Consider the following 20,634-nt stretch of genomic DNA (forward strand, 5'->3'; position numbering starts at 1 on the left):
GAACATCTAACCGGACAGGCTCAGCACCAAATCAAACAGCCTCTTACAATGAGATAAAAGAAAACTTTGGACTCCCAACCAAAAATAGGAGTCAAGATTATGTTTCATACACCTATTGTTGATCTACTTACTCGCAACTAATCTAGTCAAATAAAAAAGAACATCAATAGACTTTTTCCTGCCTCTGAAAATTACTTTATTCAACAGTTGCCAAACCTCCCATAAAAATGCAAAAAATAAACACATAAAGGGCATCTCAAGACGACATTGAAATCTTCATAATCATCAACATAATAGTTCAAATCCATAATATGTTAGAATATATCCGCTTACATAAGCATGAGGACAATTTTTGTCATATTTTACATTTTTGGTATATTAGTTATTTATATTCTATATTCATACAAATTGTTACTTAACGAGAAGTAACATTTACAAATATTATTTATTTCCCATTGGTTGTTATTAGAGACGAGCAAAATCGAAAAACTGATAAAACCGAAACCGAACCCATATTGTCAGTTTTGGGTTTAGGTTTTTCAAAACAGAAAAATTTGGTTTGGTTTCGGTTGGCACAGCTAAACCGACCTACTAAAACTAAACCAACCCAGTGATTTTAAAACTTAAAGGAACCGACCGATATACATATTATTAATTATTTAATATATTTTTAATAAATGTTATATGTTTTATTTGAAAAATACATAATTCTTCTCTCGTCTCACTCACTCAACCTAACATAATTCTCACTTTTTACTTTCTCATCCGTTTGACTTCTCTCTAGAACCCCTAAATCTGATATCGGGTTTAATTTTCATATAACATTTTATGGATATTTGTTTGATTTAGCTTATGTAACCCCAAAATATAGGTTTCTTTCCATGGATTGGCTACGTTAAGAACTTCATTGGGACGTGTTTCATTTTATTTGGAATTGCCGGAAAATAGGTTTAAACCCAAAACTCATCAACCCATGGGTTAAAATCAAAAAACCGACTCACGAAATCGAAAACCAAACCTAACAGATTTCGAAACCCCAAAATCGAACTTATCAGTTTGAGTTCGGCTTTACCCGAAAATCGATCTACCCATGCTCAGGTCTAGTTATTATTGAAAAATCTAGATCTAGGAGAGGTGCAAACATTAGTTGGTTGATTTTGTGCAATTTCCCAAAAGGGAATGCCTTGAAATATTAATTATAACTTCTTGTCGATATCAATAAAAATTTACTTGTCATTAAAAAAAATTCTATTAACGTACGTTAGATCACAAACAGTAATTCTTTATTTTCTCTCCTAAGAAGACTAAAAGATCTCTTGTGGTATAGAAAGACATAACAACATAATAAGGAACAAATTCTTTAAGGATTCATATGTTTTATGTGAACTTAATAATGACTTGGTTTATACTTCATCTTATTGGCAATTAATTAATCTATATAAATGTAGCATACACATTTTCATATCAACTTGAATAACTTACAAATGATATGATATGTTATGTGTTTAGTATTGTTTAAATTCTTAAAAAGTCATAGTTAATGTGTAGTAGTGAAGTAAAGGTTGGAAAACATTAAATAAGTTAATGTAAGGTGTTAGAATTGGTAGAGGTCAAGAAAACAATGTGTAGTACTCTTTGGGCATAACTGTGTAAAGTATAATGCCTAAATACATAAAGAAATGCAAAATGCAATTTTTAGGAGGTCATCATATAATACAATATCTCATGGGTCCGCATTGGTGCCTTTGACCCGCTAAACACAGTGAGGAAACACACCTCACACTGCTAAATCACACAGATAATCATTGGCTGCTGATATGACAAATCACCGAGCTATCAATATCAAATAACACACAATTAACAATTTGAGTCCAATCTATAAATATCAATCCAGACATAGGGTAAAGAGACCATTGTAACCATTACCTAGTTTGGTCTAAGAGTAATGCCCAAACCTACAATCTAAAAGGCCCAAAACCAATTAATCATCCAAGGCCATACATGGCCCAATTTTACAAATTAGGCCCAAACCCTTACATGGGCCTTACCTCAAGGCCCACCATTTTTTTCCTAGCCCAAAACACTTACACTTAGATGGCCCAACAAAACAACAAGCATCAAGGCCCAAAAGAATGGCCCAAACCTAAAGCCCATCAGACTCATTATGCGGGACGTACTCAGCACGTACGCACATTGTACTTGCTTGAAGGCTTGTACACTAAGCGTACCTGCTTGTACGCCTAGCGTACTCACCCATTCAACCAAAACTCAATTTTAACCCATAATCCATTAAATACATTGCTTTCAAAACGTAGATGTAACAGCCCAAAATTTCAATTAAAATTTTCCATTTAAATATTAATAATCCAAGTTTAATAATTAGATAGTCCCATCATAAGTAGTTTCCAAAATTCAATACATCAAGATATTATTCAGAAAGATCAGAGTATCCATAATAACTAGTGGGGAAAAATGTTGGAAAGTGCACGTTGTGCCATCAACTCGAGCCCTTGCCCTTAGATCTAGAAGCACCTGTTGTTGGGTTTTGAGCACTATAACACTCTATGGTGCACATGCAACCTTAAATGCTTTGGATCTATGTTTTCTCTATTATACATGCATATTTTCAATTTTCCAAAGCATTGTCCTAACTAGCATACAAAATGCCAATTGTATAAAACATCTAGATAGATGACATACCTTTTGGAGGAATTGTAGTTCTTGACCCTTGAAAGCTTGAGCACCTCAAGTGTGATGCCTCTAATGGTTCACAAACACCAATATGCAAGAGGATGATTTAAGAGAATAATCTATTTATCTCAAAGAGAAGAGGCAACCGATTTTGATCTATGGAGGGTTCTATTTATAGTGTTGGACATGCTAGGGTTACACTTGGTAAACCTTAATAACCCATGACTTTCCACATTCTCATGCTCCATGGGTTTAACCTCCATGGACTATCCATGGATTAGTTTAGCACACAATCATGGATCATTAGCCTACACTTCAAGAATGATTGATTTACATAATCAATCCCCATATATTTAATTAGTCTCTTTTGATCATAAAATTAATAAATTAATACTTGATCAATACTAATTAAATAATTCCGCATTAATATATTATACTTGTAATATATTAATATACCATAAATAACCTTATTCTCAAAATTCATCTTATCAAATTGCACTGGTGAAGGCAACCCAAAAGAGCATGCTACAATCGGGTCAAGTACATACCAACTATAGTTATGGGCTTAGACACCAAATCCAACAGTTTCCTACTTGGATAAGTCTAATAAAGATTACTTCTTATGCACTTCAGAATCTGACTTAGCAATCGTAAGCTTTCAAAAGCCGTTGTCGAACTCTTACCTAGTCAGTGACGCGTCCTTCTGATAAGTGATCATATACTCATCTGTTCTCAAGATATTTATGTGGACAAACACATGGAACATAGTCATACTTATTGTCCTACAATTTGTTTCCCGATTTTCGATTCGTCTGACATAGAACATAACTGAACATATCAATTTAGTTTTGACCAGGCCCGACACATAAGTCAAAACAGAATCATCGAGTGGCCTAAGATATCGCTTTTAATCCTTTTAGGATAAAATGGAACAGATAAACTTCGACATTATATGCTTGTACTAACTATTCATTAAATCATGCACAACAATACGTTTTATAACATCAAGTTACTGATGCATTTCTGTATCATCAGTGCACAACTAATTCATAGTCAACAACTCATATATCTACGTTTGAAGACTTATATGATATTATCGTCTCACGATCACTCGAGATAAATTCTATGAAGTGATTCAAGTGAGTGTGGGTTGATCCAATACTCAAATCTTATTTGAGAAGTACTCATGAATGGTGTAGCAAACCTATTGCTACGCCTAACTCCTTAAATAAATCTACAAGCCAACTCATGACGGTCTTCTTTCATACCTACTTCCAGAGTATGATCGACTGTGGATAGTTTGAATAATAATAATAATCATAATTTTATTATTCTAGAAATCAAAAAATACAAAGTGAAACAATAGTAAATAATTTACACAAGACAGTAACTTTACTTATAAATAAAACCCATTTTATTCATCATCAAATATCAATTAAAATTTAGCTATTACAAGTTTTGATTTATCTAATTACTAAAACTAATATCGTCCTTTAGCCCAATGCTCCTCACATGTTGCAAGTGCTTAACCCTAGTCAGTCCTTTTGTAAGAGGATCTGCTAGGTTATCCTCTGACGATATCCTCTTTACCACGAGGTGCCCTTTTTCTACCTGATGTCTTATGAAGTTGTATTTTTTGTCAATATGTCTGGATCTACCATGATCTATCGGTTCCTTGGTTAAGGCAACCGCATCTTCATTATCGCAGAAAATGTATATAGGATCCTTTATGGATGGAATGACTCCAAGGTCTCCGGTGAAGTTTTTTAACCATATCGCTTCCTTCGATGCTTCTCTTGCTGCTATGTACTCTGATTCGCACGTTGAATCGGCTACAATTTCCTGCTTGAAACTTTTCCATGTCACTGCTCCTCCATTCAGGGTAAACACCCAGCACGACTAAGATCAGAAATTATCTCTGTCGGTTTGGAAGTTGGCGTCGTTATACCCTGTCACTCTTAAGTCATCACTCCCACCGAGGGTAAGGATCCAATCCTTAGTCCTCCGTAGGTACTTAAGAATTTTCTTAACTGCAATCTAATGAGCTTTAACAGGGTTCCCTTGATATCTGTTGAGCATGCTCAAAGCAAAGGCCACATCAGGGAGAGTACAATTCATAGCATACATGATTGAACCAATTGCGGAAGCATATGGTATATAACTCATTTCTGCTATCTCAGCCTCTATACTCGCACTCCAAGTCTTACTCAGTTTTGCATTGCCTTGGATAGGTAAGTCACCTTTCTTGGAGTTCTCCATGCTGAAACATTTCAAAACTTTGTCCAAGTAGGTACTTTGACTAAGTCCTATTAGTCTTCTACTTCTATTTCTCAATATCCTTATCCCTAGGATATAGGCAACTTCTCTGAGGTCCTTCATAGCGAAACACTTCCCAAGCCAGGACTTAACCTCCTGCAAGGTTAGGATGTCGTTTCCTATGAGTAGTATGTTATCTACATACAGTACCTGAAGCGGATTCAAACACTTTGACTTTACCATCCTTATGGTCTTTCAGGTATATATAGCAGCTTCGCATCCAATGCCCCTTCTCTTGGCAATAGAAACAAACAAACTCTTTTAGAATGGCACATGGGACAATCTCAGACGTAGTCTTTCCCTTTCCATTAGGAAGAGAAGACTTTTCTAGACTTCCAATGTTTCCATTGTCAATGTCCATGGAAGTTTGGGAAACAGATATTCCAATCAAATTTGCTTTACCAGTGCGCCAAATCATTGCCAATTCAGCAGCAGTTAGCAAATATGTAAGATCAATAAGGGACACGTCGTGATATGTCATATAGTACTCTGTAACAAACTGACCATACGACTCGGGAAGTGACTGAAGAACCAAGTCAACAACCAACTTTCTCAGGAAAACGACACCCCACAATCCTAGCATGTAAATATGCAACTTCATCTCCAAGTCGTGAGCACATACAGACTTTCCAACATTGTGTTTTCTTGCCAATAGGGTTTGAGTGACCTTGAATTTTTCAAGTCGACGAATATGTGGGTCAGGGAGAATTATTGGAGGGGGTGGAGGAAGTGAAGTATGATATTGTGGAATATCATCTTCATGTGGAAAACTTTTTCCAACAGGATAAGGCAGACCATAGTTGTCTGACCTAGACATCTATAAGGGGAGAAATTCAAGTTAGTTGATTTAAGTCCTTAATATAACACCCAAAATGAAATATTAAGGCTAGGACCCAACACAATATTCTACAATTCAGAAGAAGGATGTCATAATCCAATTGTAAAATATTTAAAGGTAGGTAAATGACGATTTACCAATTTCCACCATGAAAAACGAAAAAGAGCATTAGGTTTTAAATGAATTGAAATTCCTAGATTGTTTGAGATTCATTGAATTTTCTCAATGGCATGTTTAATCTCGATTATGCCCTTCAAATTTGTGACTGGGATGCCGAGGATCACAAACAAGGTGTGAATAACCATGCAAATTAGTTTGGTACTCTCGAAGTCTTATCACCTAATCAATGTGTCGGTTAACCACCCACGCTCCATTGATCTAAGACAAACTATGAGCTACCCATTTCCATCCTTCATTACTCCCATATTAGTGTGACGGTTAACCACACATGCACCACTAACGACTAATAAGGTGCAATGTGCAATTTCATGGGTTAGCATCAAATTCACATTTTTCCTAAGTAACTAAGATTGAGAAATTATAAAAAGTTTAGTTACTTAATATTTCATCATACTTTTAATGAGGATTTAAATGTCCTATCAAACCCGTTTGGCTAATGACCTTCCACTGGTCAAGGGTGCGGTGGGTAAGAGTGGATACCCAGTGACGGTCATTTTACAGGTCGCTTCCTTAAACACCCATTATAGACCAACTTCGTGAATGCGGCCTACTAACGGTAAGACTGAATTTTTATTTATACACATATAATATATTAAAATTTTAATTTTATATAGTATAAGGGTGTATTTTATACTTTTAAAATACTAGGTGGTTTAATCTATTAATAAATTAAACTTTTAATTTAATTAACTTTAAACTATATGGTTATGGATTTATTAATTCTCTTTTAATTAAACACTTTAATCAATTTAATAAAGTCCATAAGGTGTAATTGAACTATTCAAAGCATCAAGGTTATAGAAATTCAAAAATTAAAAACTATTTAATTAATTTTTAAGTTATGAACTCAATAGTTGCACCTTTTTAAAACCTTTCAATTACTAGATGTTTTAGAATTCAATATTTCAAATTAAAACCTTTTAACTAAAATTTTCAAATTCCAAAACTTAATTCAAAAACTCTTGAATTCCAAACTTGATGGCACGTTTTGTAACTCCTTAAAAAAATTTGAGTTCCAAAACTTGATGGCAAGTTTTTATAACTCTCTTTAGTCATAAAAAGAGACTTTCCAAGTTCCATAACTTGAGGGCAAGTTATGAAACTCTTCAAAGCCATTTAGTTCAAATTTTAAACTAATAAAATAATCATATAATTTTATCTTTTACAAATTTGAACTAATTCAATTCATATGGCAAGATAATTTCAAATTATACAGATAATTAGTTCTTCACAAAATCAAGTAATTATCTTATAATTTGACAATCATCATGTTATTGGATGGGGACAGCCATTACCATATCAGTAAAATCGAATTTTATGAGCCAAAACATTTTATGGTAATGATATCCAAAACAAGCCAAAAACTCGAAAAATATGCCATCTAATGATCCGACTCGTCGAGCCAGGCTATGGACTCATTGAGTTCATGGTCATGTGAGCCAAATCGTAGAGTCCACTCATGGGCTCGTCGAGTCCAGCAGTCAGAAAACAATTTTTTCAGGTTTTTCAACTTTGAACAATTAAACAATGCGTCTATATAACAGAAATATACACATGGCTCTAATACCACTGTTGGTTTTTAAGTACTATAACACTCCTATGGTGCACATACAACCCTAATGCTTTGGATCTAAGATTTCTCTAGTTATACATGCAACAAAAATTATCCAAAGCATGAAACCTATCTAGCATAAAAATTTGGTACATGAATCATAAAACTAGTTAGAAGAATACCTCTTATTTGTAGCTTGTAGTTGTTGGCCTTTCAAGAGCTTAGCACCACAAGTGTGACGTCTCAAACAAGTCACAAACACCATGAACAAATGGAGGCCTTTGAGAGATAGGCTAGAACCACCAAAACCATCTAGGGTTCTCTTAGAACCCTTGGGGTAGTGAATTTGGAGCTAAGGGGTTACTTTTATAGTGTGGAATTCTTAGGGTTTCAACTTGTAAACCCTAATTCATTCCTTGGGTCTATAATCCAATAATCCATATAATAAGCCTTACGGACTAACACTTCATGGAATCTCACATAAACTTAGTCCATCACTAATCAATCATGGATCATTGGCCCAAACTATATGTATTACTGATTTACTTAATCAGTCCCCTTAATTTAATTAATCTCTTTTGATCACTAAATTAATTCCAAATTAATTCTTGACCAATATTAATTAAATAATATGATTTCTCAATTAATATATTATACTTATAATATATTAATAAATCACAAATAACCTCTTTCTCAAATATCCATCCTGTCAAATTATTCTGGTGAAGGCAACCCAAAATGGACCATGCTACTCTCGGGTTAAGTACATACCGATTATAGTTATGGGCTTAGACACCTAATCCAACAGTTTGACCATAGGATGTTCCAAGGGAATGGTATTTTCGCATGGGTCGTGTTTGATTAAAGTCCAGTGGTTCTGCAAGGATTCGTCAGCCAGAGTAAAGGTTAGGGATTCTAGTCGCCAGCATGGGAACCCAAGGGGTTGGTATAATATCATGGAAGGAGGATTGATGTATCGTACTGGATCAGATTTCAAGAGTACTCTTCAAGACTTCAGATGATGAGCGATATTAGGGTAGACTGGTAATTGCTCGTTAGCACTGGCAAGCACTGCACGTCAGCAATTGGATTTTATAAGGTAAGCAGGATTGGGGATCCTTCAAATCTCACATGTCGTGAAGACTTAATCGAATCTAAGTGGGGGAGAATCGATCAAGTATTCAGGAGCAGAAATGCGTATGGAACTAGGATGGGTTTCGCATCCCTGTCAGAGAGGGAGGAGGTCGAGTGGCCGTCTAGGTTAAGGATTGTGGGAGTTGTGAGTTCAGGAAGTGTTCCAACATTTGGTCCAGGTTTTCCCTTGGCATCGAATAGCAGGCCTCGGGAAACAGGTCAGGGATTTCAGACAGGACATGGGTTTAGATTGGGATATTGGATCGTGTATGCATGCTTGACTTTGGATGTGTTCGGATTAGTAATCAGCGGTAAGACCATGGTCAACAGTCAGTCAGCATGGAAAGTGTTGTAAGTCTTCGGGTGTAGCCGTAACATTCACAAGGTTGACAGATAGTGTTGGAAGTATTGTAAGTATGCGGGTGTAACCTTAGCACTCATAAGGTTGTCAGATAATGTTGGAAGTGTTGTAAGACTGCAGGTGTAGCCGTAGCGTTCACAAGGTTTCCGGATAGTGCTGGAAGTGTTGTAAGTCTGCGGGTGTATCTGTAGCATTCACAAAGTTGTCAGATAGCGTTAGAGTGTTGTAAGCCTACGGGGGTAACCGTAGCTTTCACTAAGTTAGTAGATAGTATGGGAGTGATGTTAGATCATGGGAAGAACTGGAGCACCCACCAATTATGGTGGAGGAGTGAGGACGTGGCAAATCCACGGATTTAGTTACGGAATTACCCATATGGATTAGACCTGGTTAAGCTAGTGGAAGACCGTGGGAACACCACATTAGTCATGGGATCAAGGAAGCGAAGGACCGTACAAGGTCGTTTTCGATATAATGCTATCTTTAGTCATGATGCATTCACTTTTAGCTTTGGGTTTGGCAATGTCAGGATTCGACGCATGGACCTGATCGGTTGGATCAGGAGGTCGTTAGAGCCTCAGTGGCAAGATAACTTGTGGCAACTATTGATAGATAGGAATTGCATTTGGAAGTCGTGTGGGGCGACGGTACGGGAGTCTTTAGGCTCAGCAACCGTAATGGAATCCGGTATTTCAGATGTCTGGAAAACGAATTCAAACTAGGAAGGTCTCGGTGGATTTTGGAAAGTAGTCGGGAAGTAGCATACGATGTCAGGCAGTTCAGTGTTTCAGGTGGTTCATTGTTTCAAGCAGTTCAGTGTTTCAGGCATATCAACGTTTCAGGTAGTTCCAGTGTTTCGGGCAGTATTGGTGTTTTAGGATGTCATGAACGGACGGAGTAACCGAGTGATTTGGGAAGTGATAAGTCACACATAGTGGGATTAAATAATCTCAGAGTAGTTGGTTTAACTCTGTTGCGCAGCTCTCGTATGAGTCTAACCGCTACAGGGATGAATCTTCTACTTGAAGGATTATTTGAGCCTTCTATCAAGTATAAGTGTTCTGTAGTTCTCTATGGACAGTGACTTGTTTCCCTTTTCAGCAGCAGTGTGACGGGTGACAGTTCAGTCTGAGGGGTCTGACAGAGAGCCAGACCAAGAAGACGTTAGGGTTCGAATTTCAGGGAAAGTATGACTGGTTTTACTTGAGAGATCAAGGATTTATTCCTCACCGGGTTTGAAGAATTACTCTAAGGATGGTTTTAGCATATCGGGATAGGCTGATAAAAGAACAGAGTTGGAAGGGTTGTGATTGTTCTACTAGCAGTTGAGGGATTAACGGAGAGTTGTTTCTAGTTGTTTCAGCACGGGCAAGCTTTCAGGAATCCAGGTTATGATACGTTTCAGGTCTCAGAAGCTAAAAGTAGCTTGCAGGGGTTGAAGGTTCGAGTGATATCTCCAGGATAGAAGTTTCAGTTACCTAGGAAAGGCCATCGACTGCATAGGGTAATGGTTGTACTCTCTGGAATTCAAGTATAAGTACTTATTGATTACAGGACAGGTCATCAGCTGTTGATGGGAGCAGTGAGCTCAAGGTCTATGATAATTGAAGTGATCTCAAGATTTTATCTCCAAGGAGTGGCATTTCACTTTAGGAGGAAAACGGTAGGCCGAGTGTAGTGGTCCTTTCAAGTATTAGACCAAGCAGACAAGGTTATACATTGTATAGGATTTCCGCAAGAATTCAGACTAATTCATAGTGTCTTCAGTGCCCCATGAGGAGCACCAGTTGATTTGGGGCAGATAACAGGAGCCATAGATGAGGCATGTGAGAAGTATATGGGCTGGAGAATTGCAGAAGACTTCAAGGAAGAAGTCTAATTTAAGTGTGGGAGAGTTGTAACACCCGAAATCTGGAATACTAATTAAGGAAAGATAATATTTAATTTGAAGGTCAACTCGTCGAGCCCAAGAGGGATAACTCGACGAGTAGGAATAATATTGGATGCGGGTTGACAAACCTACTCGACGAGTTGGGGAGGACCAACTCGACGAGTTGGTCTGGGTTTGGGAAACCCTAAATCCGGGATTTTGCACCCTATTTAAACAACTTAACTCTAGGGTTTTGGCCTCATTTCCAGCCTCCAAGCCCCAAACCCTACAACTCAAAACCGTAATGCAATGTGAGAGTGTGTGAGCCATTTTTTAGTGAATTTGTGTGCATTGAAGCTTGAGGAAGAAGGAGAAGGTTAGGGATTCAAGAAGACGCTCTTAGATCCAGAAACATCTCCCCATTCTCAACATTTTCGGGTAACCAAGTCTCCAACTTGCTCAATGATTTCTTAGATCTCTTCTAGTTTGATTTATGAGTCTTTTGACCCCATTGTTAGGAAAAATGATACCCTCCATGGATTGTATGCTAAGGATTCCCACTTTCCAATAATATTTGGCCCTTAGAATCATAGTAAGGGTCTCAAACCCTTTTTTGTCCAAGAAAAGGCCATCTTCATGGAAGTAGATTGCTATATTTCGAGTTTGGGTCCATTTGAGGCGTGCAAAGCTATCAAGTTCTCAACTTTATGGTAATAGGTTAAGGAAACAATATGCATCTGTATTCTGGGACCTTATATCTGAGGAAAAATCTATATAGTCTAGAAATGCAAGGGACTCGGCGAGTTCATAGAGGAACTCGACGAGTCCGGTCGAATTTTCTCGATATTGTTCATAGAAATCGGCGAGTCCACAAGGGAGCTTGACGAGTTGAGTCGTTATGTCCCAATTTAGTTTAAGGTAGAACTCGACGATTCTGTGAAAGGACTCGACGAGTTGACTCGCTTTATCGCGACCATGAGTGGCCAAGTAACTCGGCGAGTAAGGGGGTGACTCGATGAGTTGGATCGCGATTTAGGGATTCTGATTCATGGAAATTGACAAGTTGATGGACCAACTAGGCGATTTGACTCAACCAGGATGTTGAATTTGATGTGGACTTTGACCAAGGTTGACCCTTGAAGGGTTATGGGGTACGGAATGGATTCTAGAGGGTAGTCCCATGTAAGGGTTTGGGCCCAATTTTCCATTAATGGAATTTCATTGATTATATTGTATGGACCCTGATGGGTCGGTGGTGAAATGGTCATTTCACACCAAGTAAGGGTTTTAACTGGGTGATGTTTTGGGCATTGATAGCTCGACGAGTTGCCAGAACAACAGCTAAGGAACTCTTGCAGTGGACTTCAACAGTATGAGGTGAGTTGCCTTCCAGTAGAAGTGGGTCGAAGGCACCAATGTCGTCCCACTAGTAAGAGTTATAGTAGAGATTATTGTCTTTGTCATAATTATCTGGTATGTCACTATCTGTTATACTTTATGTGTTAGTATGCTATGATGTTGTGTGATACTGGTAGGAGGGGTAAGATAGACCCCGATACCGGTTGATAGGGCCGAAGGGGTATGCCAGCACCCGGATAAGCTAGGCAGTATATGATTTATATGTTTATCTACTAGGATGCTATGTGGTAGAGTAAGGGTGAAATAGTCCTCGATACCGGTCAAAAGGACCGAAGGGATAGGCCAGCACCCTGATATGCTAGGCGAGGTACCGGTCGAAAGGACCGAAGGGGTAGGACAACACCCTGATATGTTATGCTAGGTACCAGTCGACAGGATCGAAGGGGTAGGCCAGCACCCTGATATGCTAGGCAGTTATCAGTTGAAAGAGACCGAAGGGGTAGTCTAGTACCCGGATATGTTAGAAAGTATGTATGTTGTATGGTATGTGGTATGATAGGGGAACTCACTAAGCTTCATGCTTACAGTAATCTGTTTTGGTTTTAGGTACTTCGTTTTCAAAGAAAGGATTAGGTGATTGCAACGCATCACACTATGTTTTCTGCACATGAGATCTTTAGGATTACACTCTGATATTGTTTTATGATAACATGTTTTGATTATTGACACTTTGGTTTTGACATGGTATGTTATTTTCGATTTTTCTTATGATGTTGGTTTTATAATTACTTAATTAAAAATGAAATTTTTAGTCTTGAATTTTGGGATGTTACAATCTGGTTTTGGTATGTGTATGGTCGCTAAGGTTGGCTAATAATGGAATACTAGTTCTTGTAAGCCCTGGTCGTTAACAGTTGGAATTGTTAGGTTGCGGGATGGATTGGGAATCCATCAAACTCCTTGTAGGTTGGAAGAGCACAGTTGAATCCAAGTAAGGTAAAAACGTTTCGTATAAAGGTTGCACAAGAATGGATATTGAGGTTTCATTGTGCATCAGTAGTGACGCATGGTAGGTAGGTGGTTGGATCCAGGTCAAGGGTTGTGTTAGAGCCTCTCTGCCTGTTCTTGTCTAATGAAGGCTTTAGGGTTCGAAGCATAACCCAGACACTTGATTGGGTTATAGTCGAATGTGGGTTCGACTAATGGCGGTTATGGTTGGTATATTAGATGGACGGTAAGACCATGCGTAGATCCATGGAAGTATGGAAGTGTTGTAATACTACGGGGTAGTTGTAGAATTCACCAGTATGAGGTAGGCCATGGTGTGAGCGGTCGGTCGAACTAAGAAAAGATCAGTGCATGCCTGGGTCAAGGCGGATAGTATTAATGGAGGACTACTCCTTGAGTAGTATGGGGATTGTTGGATTTGAGGCAATGTGGGGCTCGTTCGATTGTGTAGTGAAGGTGAGATCCGGTGGTTGAGGATTTTATATTCCAGTTCAGTGAAAGGTCGCCCTAGAAATAGAATTTTTCAGATAGAATGCAAGTGTAAATCTTTGGATTCTAGACAGTAGTCATGTTCCCGGTTGACGCAAGGGGGTTGAGACTTGTGTTGGGAGTCACTCTTGATCTCTATTGAAAGATTCAACAGTGATGAATAGTTGGTTATGTTATCCTTGGTTAGACCAGGAGGGCTGTTGGAGCCATTATGGCAGGCGACCTAGGACAGCTCTGGCGAGATAGACACTTGTTCAGGATTTGCGTGGTACGACTGTGTGATAGCCTTAGCAACCAGTTGGAATTCTAGTATATTGGTTAATTGGTAGGTAAGTACAAGACCAGAGAGGTCTCGGTTGCATCAGAATTATAAATAAGGGACAACAAGATGAGCCAGAGATGGTGCTAGTATTAGAGACTCATGCAGGGAGTCGCCTGGTTATCGGGTGAAGGGTTTGTGTCGGCAATGAATGGTCAGGGATTCTGTTTCTCATTAGAAACAACATGGTAATCCAGGATTGAAAGAGTTTGCGTACGGTTTGGATTGTGAAATGGGCCCATAATGGGCTTTGGGTGTCATTGAGGAATTTTTGTCATATTAGGCTTTTGGGGGCCATTGGGCTAGGCCTTGGTTTTAGGCTAAGTAAGTAAAGGGTAAAATGGTCTTTTACCCTGAGGGTTGGACAAGTGAACTAGATTCTTAGATTTGGTTTATGGGCTGATTATTAATTGGGATCTTTATTTGACTGGTTAGCGTGGGAATTCTCCGGTCCAGTAGCCCGAGCAGCAGTTGAAGTGTCAGCGGACGGAGGTGAGTTTCCTTCACTTTATATGTGGGTCAAAGGCGCCAATGTTGGCCCACTAGATTATGCTTGTAGGATGATGATTGTCTTCGTGACAATTATCTTTTATGCATGTATATGCTTGATGCCTATGTTACTCTTATTGTTATGATTATATTTGTTAGCTATAGGGGTGAAATAGACCCAATATCAGTTGAAAGATACCGAAGGGAGTGAAATAGACTCAATATATTTTTTTATTGTTATGTATGTATGGAATGGGGTATTTTGGGGGAAACTCACTAAGTTTTGTGCTTATAGTTTATGTTTATGGTTTCAGATGCTTCCGGTTCGAAAGGGAAAGGTCCAGAGTGATCGCAGCGCATTCACCCATATTTCTGCAACCTTGTGATTTTGGAATTGTACTCTGATAATTATTTTACATTGACATATTCTTGACATATTAAAAATGTTAAATGGTGTTTATGTTTGAAATAAAAATGAAATTTTTACCTTATAAATTTTTTGACGCTACACCGGTAACCCTTCAATTAATCATAATTCATAAATATTATTATAAATTTTGATATTATAACATTAATTATAGTAGGTTATTACAACTTTTCAACTTATTTTCTAATTACTACATATCAAAAGGCTTTGTATAATTGTATTAAATATTATTTTAATACTAAAACTCTTTAGCTTTCAAATAATTAATTATTATAACTCAAGAGTTTTTGTAACTTATGATATATTACTTGGCTGATTTAGAGAGAGGGAGTGTGTGTGTGTGTGTGTGTATATATATATATATATATATATATATATATATATATATATATACTTCATGGATGGAGATTGGATTGTTAGTATTTCACAAATAAGCTTGGGGAAAAAAGAGCTAAGAAGACACGAAATTCTATTTCATGGGATAGAATATGAGCAACAATATGGTTATTTGATAGGCATTTTCGTCAAATAGAATATTATTATGTTTTTTGTTTTATTTTTTTCTTCATCTTAAACTTCTTTTGTTTTTTATATATTGTTTTCTATTATTAGAGTTTATGATTTTTCTTGTCATTTTAATATTGATTCTTAATTCTTTAATTTTTTATTGGAACTTATCGTTTGTTGTTGTTTCTATTATTAAAGTTTATTCTTTTGTTTGTCATTTTAATATTGTATGTTTTTTAATTTTCTAATTTCCTATTGAAACTTATTTTTTGTTGTTGTTTTATAATGATCAACAAAACTAACATCCACGATAATCAAAATGTTGCTAGAAAGTGATGATAGACATTAGTAACATATAAAGAATAATTAAATCTTAGTAAAAAACAGCTTGATGAATTAATTAGAATAATTATTTTGTTGTAATCAACGCAATATATTTGTCATAATTTTAATCATCATAGTTTTATTATGTCTAATACGCGGGTTTTCGCCTAATTTATTTATTTATAATAAAAGAAACACATTTTCTTTCACCATATTGACTTAAAACTCCATAATTATTCAAATTTTTTTTATTAATTATTTTATTGGTTAATTAATGTTAGATAAATGAAAAGAAAAAAACTATTCTACTAATTAACTTTAATCTTCTCCAACTTTTTGATGATAAATTATTTTAAAATTAATTAACAAAAATATTAATTAATATGAATTATTTACATAAGATATATATCTTATGTTTGTAACATTTTTATCATATGGTTTGAAATAAATCTTTACTATGAACAATTGCAATTTGATTTATTCATTAAAAAAAGGTCAAACTCTTTATTATTATAATTGTGATACTATTTTTTTTAATTTTTTAACCCAATATACTTAATTTGTTGATTTAAAAATGGTATTAAATGTGAAAGAAAGTAAAATATCTAGAGGTTATTATTTTAGATTGAGTAGAATAGTTTTTAACTTAAATAACAATACAAGTAATTGAAAAAAAAAACATTAAATCTAAATTGCATGTAACTAAAAATTATATAAATTTAAAGATTATATTATCTTGGAAACAATGGTTTGTATTTCAAAAAACCATCATGATGAAAATTAGAAATGATCAAAGTGTTAACTTATCATTTAACTAGACGATAGTAAATCAAAAATTATACATGATGTTATTCACGTTCAACCTACAAGTTATTTAAGACTATTAAAATAGTTTGTTTTGAAATAAATAATTATCTTGAACATTATTGATTTGTATTCAAATTTGTTAATTGTATTATACTATTACAATTGTTTTAAAATTTTTATTTTTAAACTTTATAATATGATATCAACTATAATAAATGAAGATCAATTTTGTCACATGTCAATCTCTAATGAGTTTTGACACTTGTCATTTTATGATATTTTTGAAATAAATAATATACACATGTCAATTTCTAGGTTTTTCCAATTTTTAAAATTAAAAAGTCACATAATACTTGTATATTTATATATGCAAAGTATTAAATATAATAAATATGATACTAATTGTAATTAATACATTTTTTCCTTCTTTATTTCAAAATTTTATTTAAAAAAATATTTAATATTTAATTTTTTTAATCAACCCGTGTAATACACGGGTTTTACACCTAGTTTTAATAATATACTTAAAGATAATGTCAATAATTTATACCAACATTTTTATTTTAGTATAAGAATAATTGTTAGACATAGTTAATAACAATTAATAGGTTATTTTCTTCAATTTAATATTTTGACTACAATAGTTTTTTTCCTGCACAACATACAGATATTTGCCTACAACAGTTCCTTTTGAACTATCAGTACCCTTAAAAGCACCCATTCATATTAAGGGTTGATGATACTCTTAACCAACAACCATAACCAATTAATTATTTCATTGGAACATCCAACCTTGCAATCTCAAGAGTAATAGCTTACCCATTAGACCATCCTATAGGTGTTTTTTCGGTCCGCTCTTTGAGGAATCTGATGTCAAATAAATTGAGGGATGACAGTCTTTGCTGTAATTTTAAGTGTATGAGTTGGGTTCCAATCAAAACTAATTATTTTGTTTAGAGATTGATCTTGAATAGAGTTTTTGTGGCTTGTAATTTGGTGAATAAAGGAGTGGGTTTGGTCTCCACTGTTTGTCAACTGTGCAACAAGGAAGAGAACGTTGACCATCTGTTTTTCAAATGTGACTTCTCTATTCACATTTGGAATTGGTTTTTAGTTTGGAGTGGTATCTTGCATTCGATTCCCTGTAACAGGTTAGAGTTCTTCATTGCTTTGAATACTGCTACTTCTAGGAAGAACAAGAAGAAGCTCAGTTTGTCCTTATTTTACTCTTTGGTTTGGGTGATTTGGAAGACGCGGAACTCTTTGATTTTCAAGAAGTTGAGATGTTCTCCTGTAAACCCAAAAATTTTATACCAATTTAAACTTTTGAAACATGTCAAGTTCTTCAAAACATTACAACTTTGTTTTCAAAATATTCTTTATCAGAGTATTCACAGAAACATAAACATAATATGAGGAGCTATAAAATCATGCTTTCGCCTTGCCGCGATCCCCTGATGTGCCTGAAACAATAAACTGAAACTGTAAGCCCGCAAACTTAGTGAGTTACCCCCAAACTACCGACACACATACAGTCCACATAATCATGTCAGCAATAACATATCATAACCAACTGAACAAAACAGCACATAATCGATCCACAGCCCTACAGACTGTAATACCCACGAGCCCACAGTACGAGTCTCCCTCAGCCTGTAACTGGAATGCTCCTGAGCCCACAGTACGAGTCTCCCTTAGCCCGTAACTGGAATGCTGCTAGGGTTTGTTGATTACCGCACAAAGCAGTACAACCTCAACCCATCACATATGAAAAACACATAAATCATAAGAATCGAGCATGCAATAACCATATAACATCACAGGTAGCCCTACAGACCCACCTAACACGCATAACCACTAGCATGCAACACTAAGGCCATGTTTAGTAGCATCTTAATGCCTCTTAATAATATACAGATCTGAATCTTTTTTATTCAGACCATTTAATTGGTTACTTCTTATATTTGCATCTGAATCTGAAAATAGCATCTTATTCGGTCAGACATAAAGGCACATCTGAAAGGAAAAAAAAACGTGTTTCCTTTTTTCCCTAACTCTACGTCTCTCTTCTTCCACCCATCGAACACCAACCCCCCATCTTTTCTGTCTTTGCATCTTTGAAGTCACAGAGCACCGACAACGCCCTCGCACTACAAGAGCCGACGTCGCACACCATCCATTGCTGAAATCAAACCTTAGCCAAGCTCTGAATCGAAGCCCCCACTGAGAAAAATGGTCTTCAAGGTGTGAAATCGGAAGATGTTGTGAGTTTATTGTATCAAATATGAATGCGATTTTCTGAGATGTGAAAACAGAAATCAATTTCAAGTGTAGAAGATGCTCCCCGTTGTCTAAAATATAATCGGCAGAGGAAGAAAACAAAGGGAAGGGGGTCTCCGGTCTTTGGCCGGTCGCGAAGGGCAAATGAAGGCAGACCAAAAAGAAGTCTTTGATTGGTCAAGGTAAGTAGCGACTAGCTTCATTTTTTTGTTTGTTTTGACAAAAATCAAAGGAGGGCATGGAATGTTTAGTTTTGATGTGTTCATCGTGAACAGATAGAGAAGAGGGGTCGACTGGAAACATTGTGCGAATAGGGGGTGTTTGGGTTGTGGTCTTCGATAGAAGGAGCGGAGTTTGTGGGTTTTCTGTCGACTGTCAAAGGAGAAGGAAGAGGCTGGTACGGTGGTCATGGGCTATTCCAACACCTCTAGCTGTGAAAGAAGAAGAACAAATGGTGTTTTGTTTGGGCTGTTACCTCTTATAAATGAATGAGTTCCAATGGCTGATTTTTGCTGTCTATGACTTTATGTGCTGATTTTTGATGTTATGTGTTAATTTTTGATGTTATGTGCTAATTTTTTATTTATGTTTAATTTGGATTCTATATGGTTTATATATATATATATATATATATATATATATATATATATATATATATATATATATATATATATATATATTCTTCAAGAAGTTCATTCATTTGTTTTATAAATAAAAAAATTTAATTCAACAAAAAGATAATATGTAAGGGTAAAATGGTCATTTTTATCATTCAGATCTGTAATTCAGAGGATCCAACCAAACAGCATTTAAAAATTCAGATCTTAAGTATTCAGACCCTCTTAGAAATTCAGATCTCTTAATTTTTTAGATCTTAAGAATTCAGATCTTGCTAAACAGCCCCTAAGTCATACTCAGCATCTAACACAACTCAAGATAACATATCAAATGGACCGGCCTTGGTGCCTTAGACCCCTTAGTATAGTGAGGATAACTCACCTCACAACTGTCGCATGAACTAGAAAGCTCAACTCCCGGATCACCAACACGAACTTCACCACCTATAATTACCATAAAACACCTTTTTCATAAATCTCCAAATTACCAGAATACCCTTAGAAGTCAGCTGGCCAACCCTTGCTCCAAGTCAAGGTCCACAGTCAAAGTCAACAGTCCATGTTGACTCGACTCGACGAGTGGAGATCACCGACTCATCGAGTCCCTCCTGAACTTGAGAAGTCGGGAAATCCTTGATTGGCTCGTCGAGTTCCCCTTTAACTCGCCGAGTTCAAACGTGTCCAAGAATTTGGGAGAAACCCTAGCCGACTCGCCGAGTTCAAGGCAATCTTCAACGGGCTCGTCGAGTTGTTCATCAACTCGCCGAGTCCATGACCATCTTCAATGGGCTCGCCGAGTTGTTCATCCAACTCGTCAAGTCCTTGCAGACCTTTATCCATGCATACACTTTTTAAGCCATGGCAAGGTTCCAGATTATAGATCCAAGCTTCTAAGGCACGCCAGGCCAGGCTGGCGCGCTAGAGCAGTCTAGGCCACGCCAGTGGACCATTCCTCATCATTTATCACGTAAAGTTGAAAACTTTACGCACATGCAAGGCTCTAAAGGCCCTAAATGACTAATATAAGCTTCCAATAGAGCTTTACACCTTGGGAGAGTCTCATCCT

The sequence above is a fragment of the Lactuca serriola genome, chromosome 1 (assembly GCF_051521515.1).
Source record: "Lactuca serriola cultivar US96UC23 chromosome 1, Lser_US96UC23_V15, whole genome shotgun sequence".
Classification (NCBI taxonomy): Eukaryota; Viridiplantae; Streptophyta; class Magnoliopsida; order Asterales; family Asteraceae; genus Lactuca; species Lactuca serriola.